An 11,740-nucleotide genomic window follows, 5' to 3' on the forward strand; every position below is an offset into this window, starting at 1 on the left:
TGGCGTCCAAAAGGGAAGAAGATAGAGCAAAAGAGTCGCCAACAAGTTTTAGGAACTTGTAAACCGTTCACAGGGTGAAGGTTACACCCCTTAACGATCCAAGAGATCTTCAACTCCATAAGGTCTAGAACCAAATAAGGGTTCGGGGCTGAAGGTACAAATCCAACCTAAAAGAGATTGAACCTGCCCTAATAATAGGCCTCTACTTTATTCAGATCGTATTCATGTGCGCTTTTTAATTAACATGCAATCAATATGATTAACCCTAAACCTGTTTATCTATGTTGGTTGAATATTAATGCACAAATAAATCTATTATTGGTGATCACTTGAAATTATAATCAAATTAACCCTAAACAAGATTATTAATTATCTTATTAAGCGTGATTACAAGTACAAAATTCCCTTTAATCATGCAATAAAAGGCGTGATCAAGCAATAACAATAATTATCAAGCAACATAATAATCATAACAATAATTATAATTATAATCATAATAAATAATAATAACAATAATATCATCATAAATCATAACCATTATAATCATAATCATGTCTATGTTAAAGCATAATAATAATAGCAAGATCCTAGGCATGATACTAACAAGATTAATAACAAACCCTAGCATGTCACTAAGCATTAAAAATCAAATCTTTAGCCCTAACATGACACTAACAATCATAAATATTAGGAAAAACATAGAAAGCATCATAACAATCATATTTAATATTAATATTACCCTAGACATGATACTAGGAATATCATAATAACAATGTAAACATGATTTCTACATCATAATATCAATTAAAACCATTAAAGCACTTACTTTGATGCTTCGTACCTCTTTCTAATAACAAAATACACACGTTAATAACTTCAAGGAAAATAATAAACAAACAATCAAATTAAATAATTGAAATAAATATTTGGGACCAAACCCTCAGAAATTAAACCTTTCACGTCTAGGGCGAAGGCAACTTCGAATATAGCTAGGTGTTTCTAGATCTTGCGAATGCGGAATTTTGTATTTGAGAAAAGGCTAGTTTAGAAAAAGAGAGAGAGAGAGAGAGAGAATAATCAAGAAAATCTTGATGACAGTTGGTGAATGAAAACGGAGTTTTAATACGTTATTTATAGAGAAAATCAGCCAAAAAGATAAAATTAACAAAACAGAGTCTGACGCACAAAAAACAGAGCTGGCGCAAGCCCTGGCTAACTGGCGCCAGTGGCTAGCGCCAGGCCTGGTCCCAGGCGCCAATGCCTGGGGTCAGGCGCCAAGCATGGTTTTAACGCGTTTTCGAAAATCAGATAAGTTTGTCGTACTGGAGGATAAAATCATCTAATTTCCTCGAAAATGCTATTTGATTTTGAATAAAACTCTGAAAAGTCAACAAAAGTCAATTTATCAATGCTAATTGAATTAGGAATGAAAATAACCTTCTAGAAGAATCTAGAAGACTAAAACCATTCCTAATTGCATTAGGAATGATAAATCATATTAGGCCCTCCCCTAGATCATTGGGCCGTATATAAGGCTCAAACCGGGCCTAGTTTGGTAAATTGGCCATAACTTCCTTAATATTCATCGGAATTGGGCTTATAATATATCGTTGGAAAGATCTTGTAAAGCCCCATCCAACTACACTATTATTGGAGCCATATCATGGACCAACAAAACTTGGCTGTTTTCTTAAAATAAGTTTTCAAAAATAGAAAGAAGAGAAAAGAAATAAAAACCTTGCAACACTAGACCTTCCACACTTTCACTTCATTCGATTATGATTCGACGTGAAAGGTACTCCTCACCGGGTTTGGTTTTGGGGAGACACATTTGGGTGTCTACAGTAATATATTCATGCCCCCCGCTTTATATTTTTCTTAGTTGGCTTGCAGTTTGCTCTTCTTGATCATTCTTCATGAACTTTGAAGTAATGAGGGACATTAACACTTTAGAGAGGGTTTGGCATGCCTCTATCTCAAATATTTTGATATTTCAGGGTTAATGAGCCCCATGTCGAAATAAGGGCTGAGTAATATTGAGATAGGCTAAGGGATATACGAGCCCCAAGTTAAAATAATATATATTAACGGTATGCTATCTCTAACATTGAGATAGGCTAAGGGCTAAACGAGCCTGATGTTATGATAATGAGTTAATGATATGCTATCCCAAATCTTGAGATAGGCTGAGAGATTAATGAGCCTCTTGTCATAGATGAATAATAAATAGGTCATTTCAACTCTTGGGTTAAGCTGAGGGCTAAACGAGCATCTTGTTATAGATGAATAAGAGGTAGGACATCCCAACCTTTGGGATTGCATGTTGGGGCTAAAAGAGCCCTTTGTTATAGATGTATGAGATGAGCATAAATCAATTGACTTATACCCCCAGGCGGAGGTACTTTGAGAAAAAAGTCAAGAAGCTTTATACCCCAAGCCGAGGTACTCTTTCAAAATAACCCTAAGAACTTGATACTTTGGGCGGAGGGAGGCCGAGCTAAGAGTGTGACTCAATAGGCCAAGCGAGGGGAAGCCAAGCTAAAAGAATGATTGACTAGGTCAAGTTGAGGTAGGCCAAGTTGAGAAAGTTATTGACTAGGTCGAGCTGAGGAAGGCCAAGCTAAGAGAGTCATTGATCAGGCCGAGCTAAGGGAGTTGAGGATATCTTCTATGTTGAGAGATGTCGAGGGCTTGATTTGACATGCTAAGGGCCAAGCTCATTTTAGGCCGAGGGCGCGACCTTTCTTAAAGTACCAAGAGCGTGCTCAAGCTGGGATAATTAGCCAAGAGCTCGATATGCATTGTCTTGTTAAAAATGCCCAAGGTTAAGGGGTGACATAGATAACCGGAGAGTTGAGCCTAGGATAGTGAGAGATGTGGTATGCCTAACTTTTTAGTTTATCACAAACCCATGAGAGTTTTCTTATGCTGAATGTTTTGTCGGCTTGAATTGATAAATATTTCTAACTTTTGAATTTAGCTGATGTTGTAGAAGCTAGTTCTCAGGGTGCGTCTGACTTGCATTGAAGAGATATTTCGGCCGAAGTAAGCCTCTTCATGAAAATAGATGAAAGGTATTCTATTCCAATCATAGGGATAGGATGGGGGCTAAACGAGCCCTATGTTATTATTATAAGGGAGGTACGCTCTCCCAAACCTTGAGATAGGTTGGGGGCAAAACGAGACCTTGTTATGGATGTTTGATAGGTAGGTCATCCCAACTTTTGGGACAGGCTGAGGAGAAGAACGTTTTCCCAAACCTTGAGATAGGTTGAGGACTAAACGAGCCCCTTGTTATATGTATGAGAAGTAGGTTATCCCAAATTTTAGGATAGGCCGAGGGCTAAACGAGCCCTAAGTTATAAATATATGAGAGGTACACTATCCCACCTTTTGCGATAGGCCGAGGGCTAAACGAACCTTTTGTTAATTTAGTGATTCGCCATGACATTATCTCAAACATTGAGTATAGGCTAACATCTTGCCCCAAACATTGGACCAAACTTGTTATTGATAACTTTAGTTAGCGACCCGGGGTGTCCTATATCCAGGGAAACCCGGTGCTTTTTGATAATAGCTCAGCTGAGTAAGCTCTTGAGTGCTTAGAGCTGTTGGTGGCTGATTTTTCTTCTTACAATGATGCTCTATTAAAAGAAAAGATCTCCTAGTATTGACTACTATTTCCCCTAGGGCATCATTGTAAGATGAGAGTTGCTCAAACATAAAAACTTTTAAAGCAACCATTCCAAGCATGTCGATTTTTGGCTCAACCATATAAATATTCATGATTGAAAGGAAGGAGAGTTGAGATCCTTATCACTTGATAATTTTGAGAGAAATACCCTTAAGTGAGTGACCTCCTTTATCTTGTAAAGTTCATCTTCAAGAGAGATGCTTGCACCTTAGCATTATCCTTAACTAGGTATGCTAAGGGATAGGTAGAAGCATAGCCCCTCGGCTGGGCATGCCAAGGGCTTGATAGAAACATATCCCTCTGCTAGTGTAGACACATATTTGTGTCTCCCCAAAACCAAACCTAGTGATGAGTACCTTTCACGTCGAATCATAATCAAATGAAGTGAAAGTGTGGAAAATCTAGTGTTGCAGTTAGTTTTTATTTCTTTTCTTTCTCTCTGTTTTTGAAAACCTATTTTGAGAAAATAGCCAATCCAGTTTGGTTTGTTCCATGACAAGGGTCCAATAATAGTGTAGTTGGGTCAAATTTGAAAATATCTTTCCAACGATATATTATAAGCCCAATTCCGATGAATAATGAGGAAGTTACGGCCAAATTACTGAACTGGGCCCGGTTTAATCTTTATATGCGCCCAATGATCTAGAGGAGGGCCATATATTAATTTATCACTCCTAATGCGATTAGAATTGATTATAATCTTCTAGATTCTTTTAGAAGGTTCTTTTGAATCCTAATTTAATTAGCATTGATAAAATGACTTTAGTTGACTTTTAGGAGTTTTATTCAGAACAAAAGAAGTGTTTTAAGGAAAATACAGTTTTTCCCTCTCGTACGGTTAAATTTTATAAAAATAAGAAAAAGCGTGGAAAACTGATTTGCAGCGCCATAAGAAAGCTTTGTCGCCTGGCGACAGAGTGCAGCGTCTAGCGCTAGGCCCAGCGTCTGGCGACAAATCCAGCGTATGGCGACAGGCGCGTTGTTGGCGACAGCGACGTGTTTTATTCTTTTCAAAACTCTGATTCTTTTTTATCATATCCGGCTGATTTTCTCTATAAATAGCCTCCTAAAACCTCCGTTTTCAATCATCAATTCCATCACCAACTCTCATCAAGAATTTCTTGATATTCTCTCTCTTTTCTAAACTAGCCTTTTGCACACAAAATTCCGCATTCACAAGATCTAAAAACACCTAGCCAAGTTCGAAGTTGCCTTCGCCCAAGACGTGAAAGGTTTTAATTTCCGAGGGTTTGGTCACAAATCTCTTTTTCAATTATTTAATTTAATTGTTTCTTTATTATTTCCTTGAAGTTACTAACGTGTGTATTTTGTTATTAGAAAGAGATACGAAGCATCCAAGTAAGTGCTTTAATTAAGTTATTGATATTATGATATAGAAATCATGTCAAATTGTTATTATGATTCATAGTGTCATGTTAGGGCGTTTTGATCTTCCTAGTATCATGCTTAAGGTAATAACTATAATTTCTAATATCAAATATGACAATTGTGATTCCTGCGATGCTTCTATTCTTTCCTAATAGCATGTTAGTATCATGTTAGGGTTAAAGCTTTGATTTTTAATGTTTAGTGACATGCTAGGGTTTGTTATTAATCTTGTTAGTATCATGCCTAGGATCTTGCTATTATTATGCTTTAACATGATTACCATGGTTAATTTTATAATTATTATTATAATTATGATTATTATTATGTTGCTTGATATTTATTGTTATTGTTTGATCACGCCTTTTATGCATGTTTAAGGGGAATTTGTACTTAAAATCATGCTTAATAAGATAATTAATAATCTTGTTTAGGGTTAATATGATTATAATTCAAGTGATCGCCAATAATAGATTTATTTGTGCATTAATATTCAACCAACATAGATAAACAAGTTTAGGGTTAATTCTATTGATTGCATGTTAGTCAGAAAGCGCACATGAATACGAGCAAAATAAAGTAGAGGCCTATTATTAGGGAAAGTTCAATCTCTTTTAGGTTGGATTTGTACCTTCATCCCTGAATTACCAGTCATGGTTCCAGACCTATTGGAGTTGACGATCTCCTGGATCGTTAAGGGTGTAACCTTCACCTCGTGAACGGTTTACAAGTTCCTAAAACTTGTTGGTGACTCTTTTGCTCTATCTTCCTTCCCTTTGGACGCCACCATGTTTTAGTGTATGATCACAGTGGGGTTCAAGTTTGGGGTAATGCTTGTAATATTCCCTACAGCTAGGCATGTTGAGGGGTTGATATATGCATAGCCCTCAGCTAGGCATGCCGAGGGATTGATAGAAACATATCCCTCGGCTAGGCGTATCGAGGGGTTGATAGATGCATAGCCTTCGGCTAGGCATGATGAGAATATGATAGAAGCTTGCCAAGGAAGAGATAGGAGCATAGCCCTCGGCTAAGCATGCCGATGCAGTTCATAGAAACATAGCCTTCGACTAGACATGCCGAGGAGATGATAAAAGCATAGCCCTCGGCTAGGCATGTCGAGTCGGTTGATATAAGCATATCCCGCGGCTAGGCATGTCGAGGAGATGATAGAGGCATAGCCCTTGGTTAGGCATGCCAAGGCGGTTGATAGAAGCATGGCCTTCGCCTAAGTATGCCGAGGAGATGGTAGAAGCATAGCTCTATACTTGGCATGCCCAGGCAGTTGTTAAAAGCATATCCTTCGACTAGTGATGTGTCTATTTTATATAGTATTTTACCCCAATCCCATGGTCATAATTAGTAGTGTTTTTGGCTCTTTAGAGCCACTTTTAGTACTAATTGGTGTTTTCTAGTGTTTTCGTAGATTTGGTTGACTTTTGCAGGGATTTGCACCTTTGGAGCATTTTCCCGATATAATATGGAGCAATCACGAGCATTGTAGAAGCACGACCAGATTTTATAGCCCAGGGCCGGTTAGAGCTATCGAACCGATGATTAAGGGCTCGTATAGGTGATACCGGGGCATTTGGACCGAGTATTCTAGACTCGAGGAGGAAACCCAGGTTGGCCCGAAGAATTGGAGCCCAATTGTAGTCCAATTAGTGGCCCAAGAGAGCCGCCCGGGCGGGAGAAGCAAAGGTCGGCGCCCGGCCGGGCGCGAGATTTGTACTGACGAGCAAAAAGGCGCGCCTGATCGGGCTGTGCCTTGCCCGATCTGGCGCGTGTAATTATTAGGAGACGATTAGCGTCGTTTAAGTTTGTTTTAGTTTAGGATTTATACGGAGTATAAATACTCCTCCGTAAAACGATTTTAGCATACTTCTTAATATTTTCTTTACTCTCTTAATTGTTTTCTTAGATTTTCTCTCTCTTATACTTTTGTTCTTAATCCATTCTTAATTCCAGATTTATTTGGTAACTATTTCTCTTCTCTTAGTCTTAGTTTTTTATTTTACTCCTTTGATCATGTCTTGCTTTATTGTTTTGATTAGTTTAGTTTCTATGATGTGTGAGTAGTTCTATTTCTAGGGTTTATGGGGATCCATAAATAATATGAAGGGGTAATTTATTATTGTTAATTATCAATGCTAGATTAATTTCCTGTTGATTGATTTAATGCTTTGTGACTAGATTAGGCCTGATCTTTTATGCATGAGTTTGATAATATTAATTCGAGATTTGACAGATGAGAATTGATGTTTAGGTCTAGTTTCAATAGAAAGGTTAATTTATAAATGGTTAGGTTGAGATTCGAAAGATGAGATTTAATACCGGTAAATTAATTATGTGATTATAATACGTAGCGAAAGCCCTTTATAATCTGAGTAATGTATGCATTGATGAATGATTATTATATTCTACCCTGAAATATTATTTATTGGTGAACCTATCCCCTAGATCCTTTACTATATTGTTTTCTCCCTATTCTTAATCTTCGTAGTTTAGTTTCATATTCAAATTTATATATTGGTTACATCATAATCTAGATTATATTAGTTAATTAGGAATAGAAAGACTCGTTTCTTTGTGGATTCGACCCTACTTCCCTATTTACATTAGTTAGAGGATTTAGGTATTACTTTTGATTTGGGGATACGACTTTACCCTGTCAACTAGGCATGCCGAGGAGATGATAGAGGCATAGCCCTCGGCTAGGCATGCCGAGGCGGTTGATAGAAGCATGTCCTTAGCCTAGGTATGTTGAGGAGATGGTAAAAGCATAGCCCTATGATAGGCATGTCGAGGCAGTTGTTAGAAGCATATCCTTCGACTAGGCATGCCGAGGAGATGATAGAGCTTAGCTCTCAGCTAGGCATGCCGAGGCGGTTGATAGATTCATAGACCTCGGCTAGGAAGGTCGAGGCGGTTGATAGAAGCATATCCCCCGGCTAGGCATGTTGAGGGGGTAGCCAGGCAAGCCGAGGGGATATGCTAGCAGACTAAGGGGGTAGCCAGGCAAGCCGAGGGGGTATGCTGGCAGGCCGAGAGGTAGCCAGGCAGGCCGAGGGGGTAGCCAGGCAAGCCGAGAGGGTAACTTGGCAAGCCGAGAGGGTATTCTGGCAGGCCGAGGGGGTAGTCAGGTAAGTCGATGGCCTTGATGTTGGATGGGGCATGCCGAGAGCCTAATGTAGACTAGCTGGGGGCTTGACTTGCCCATGATTCTTAAATTGTTCATTTCATTTGAGTGAGTTGTAACATGATAAGAGTTCAACTTGTATAAGAGTTTGCCTCTAATATTTTCCTCGACTTCATGCTTATTCCGAGCTGAGAGAATCGGAGCTTTTCTGGTAGTATCTTGATATGTGCTGCGGGGACGCCTAGTGTTCACCATGACTTTTTGTTAGCAATCCCCAAAGACGGCGCCACCTGTTTTTGGAAACTGAATGCTCCTGGGAGTCTTAGGATAGTAAGGTATCAAGATGTCCTGGAGCTTGTGTCCAAATGTCTTTCGGCTCTGCCTAGCAAAGGTATGTTTGAGGGCTCTGCCTTGATGTCCGAGAGCTCGGCCTGAAAACAGAGAAGGTAAGCTGCCTCGGGGGTGTGACCCGGGAAAGCCCCTCCGATGCTTAAGTCAGCAAATGTACTTTCTAGAGAGAGAAAGTAGAGAGAGAAGGTTAGAGAATTAGAAAAAAGTTACCATCATTAATGATTGGAGAGATATTTATAGATGTATTTTCAGGTGGCAGAAGTTGTACCTAGTTGGACAGATTAGGGGTAAATCCGTACTTTGCTCTGACTAATGATGGGCTTGATCATGGAGGGATATTTTCGTAATTCCAGGTCAATGGGCTTAGGACAATGGACTTGGCCCAAACATTCACAGTTCCAAAGCATTAATTGGCGAAGGTTCCGATGGAAAAGTGTATTATGCTGCTTTAGAGAATGGGAAGGCAGTGGCTGTGAAAAAGCTTGATGTTTCCCAAGAACCAGAGTCCAATGTTGAGTTTTTGACACAGGTGGGATTTACGGCTTGAAACTGCTAGTATGGAGTTTTACTTTTAATACCTATTAGGCTTTCGGCCTATTCTGCCAGTTATGTTTTTTGGTTCTTGTAGGTTTCTAGATTATCAAGGTTGAAACATGAAAATATTGTTTAGTTGCAAGGCTACTGTGTAGAGGGAAACATGCGGGTGTTAACTTATGAGTTTGCTACCATGGGATCCTTGTATGATATTTTGCATGGTATGGATAGTTACCTGGATTCACAGTTTTGAAATTCCTTATTGGACTGTTAAATAATTTGAAAGATAGTGTGAAATGGACTTTGAAAGCAATATAGGAAATTAGGAATCATCTTATTGTAGGCAGGAAAGGCGTGCAAGGTACGCAACCTGGTCCAGTGATCGACTGGATGAAGCGAGTAAAAATTGCTGTTGATGCTGCAAGGGGATTGGAATACGGAATACCTTCATGAGAAGATTTAACCTGCTATTATTCACAGGGATATTAGATCTAGTAATGTCCTCTTGTTTAAAGATTTCAAAGCCAAGATTGCAGGTTTTAATCTTAAATCAGGCTCCTGATATGGCTGCTCGTCTTCATTCCACCAGGGTTTTGGGCACCTTCGGATATCATGCACCAGAGTAATTTTTTGGCGCCTTAAAAATCTTAGTCAGGTGTCTAACCATTGGGAGAGGGGGCAGGAAAAGTGTAGTATGAACACACTAGTTCTCTGAGTACTATATGATAGCTGGATCACAACTTACTTATATCCTGAATTCTATTTGTGAAAGCACCCTTTAGGCTATATAGGTGGTGTAACTGTAGTAAATTGTGAAGTTGACTAATGTATATTCTTCTTCATTTTTCTTGTGATATCGACCGTTTACTTTGCTTTGTTTATAATTTCTCAGGTATACAATGACTGGACGTGCAGTTGACGCAAAAGAGTGATGTGTTCAGTTTTGGTGTGGTTCTTTTGGAGCTTTTAACTAGCCGCAAACCCGTTGATCATACCAAGCCTCGTGCTCAGCAAAGTCTTGTTACTTGGGTAAACTCTTTATTCCTTTTTGCTGAACCTGTGCAAGAGCATTTGAGAAATGATGCTTGTTTTGTCCTCGGCATGCTTAGTGTCTTGTTGTCCCATTAATAGCTAAAATATATGTTTGTCTTTGCTCGCAACTCCAAGAATTAGTGAAGAGTGTGTTGACCCCAGATTGAAGGATTACCCTGCAAAAGGAGTTGCTAAGGTTTGTTTCTTACCTTTCTTCTTATTTCCTTCTTCTCAGTTCTTCAACCTGCTAATTGCTGACATGATTGAAGAAAATTCCTAAATTTGCAGTTGGCTGCTCTATGTGTTTAATATAAAGGTGAATTTAGGCCTGATAGAGTATAAAACATATTTCTGGGCCTCAACCATTAGCTTAAACTTTTGGTTGAGTTGGTCCTCTAACATGGTATCAGAACCAGCGTGACACAAAGGTCACGGGTTCGAATCTCATCCACCCCTCCTTCAAAGTGGAATTAATTTGCATCAGGTATGGGTGGGTCTGTGTTGCATCCACATTTCAACCCCAAAGGGCCTTTCATAAGAGGGGGAGTGATAGAATATAAAACATATTCCTGGGCCTCAACCATTAGCTTAAGCTTTTGGTTGAATTGATCCTCTAACATGGTATCAGAGCCAGCGTGACACAAAGGTCACGGGTTCGAATCTCATTCGCCCCTCCTTTAAAGTGGAATTGATTCACACCAGGTATGGGTAGGCCTGTGTTGCATCCACATTTCAAGCCCAAAGGGCCTTTCATGTAAAGGGGAGTGATAGAGTATAAAACATATTCCTGAGCCTTAACCATTTGCTTAAACTTTTGGTTGAGTTGGTCCTCTAACAAGGCCAAACATGAGCATCGTTGTCAAAGCACCCCAGCCGTTACTAAAGCCACCATCACCTGCACCAGTTTCAGCTCCGGGAGCAACTTAATACAGAGAAAAATTACTGTCAAATTCATCACGTTGATTGTGTTAGAAAAATTCTTCGACTGTTTGGTTTCTCCTGTTTCTGGACTAATGGCAGGCTTTTGTTCATCAGCATATAGCCATGTATATCCCGATTTTTTTTATTCGTTCCTGAGTTTGTTTGGATTTACAAAAAAAAGAGTTTGATGTCTCAAATATCCGTTGCTGAGTCTTTTTTGTGCTTTTACGGATTACTCGACTATTTGTCGGAGAAGAATAGCTAATGTGATCAAATTCAAAATTCGAAAACGTCAATAGACGTATACTTTCTTGCTGTATCATTTTTTCCTCATCCCCAGCGTATACTCATTACTCGTATTTATTTCAGTCAAGTCTTGAATGGTTGTTGAGACTACTTGATTATTAAGGAACATCGTAGAATATGTTATGCAAAAGTCATCTACTTCAAATTTCCGCAACTTCTGCTAGCTTCCTAACTGTGTTCAATCTAGTCAACTTTGATTAGACCAATTTTTACTTTTTGCTTTAGTAAAGATAAAGCAAGCTACGGAGCATGGTTTGAAATTATAGAAGTGTTCTTTACATTTTGTTAGACAAATTGCTAAGAATTTGCATTGATTGAAGGTATGCAGTTTTAATGTATAAAATTGACCACGTAATTTGATGGAATAAATTTTTTAA

At 38.9% G+C, this 11,740-nt stretch overlaps 1 pseudogene; it reads left to right on the plus strand.

Moving 5' to 3' along the window:
- Positions 1 to 11,063, plus strand: part of LOC110701537 — a 33,774-nt pseudogene extending 22,711 nt beyond the window's left edge.
- The last annotated feature ends 677 nt before the right edge of the window (positions 11,064 to 11,740 follow it).

This window comes from Chenopodium quinoa, unplaced genomic scaffold (genome assembly GCF_001683475.1).
Source record: "Chenopodium quinoa cultivar QQ74 unplaced genomic scaffold, ASM168347v1, whole genome shotgun sequence".
In the NCBI taxonomy this organism is placed as follows: domain Eukaryota; kingdom Viridiplantae; phylum Streptophyta; class Magnoliopsida; order Caryophyllales; family Amaranthaceae; genus Chenopodium; species Chenopodium quinoa.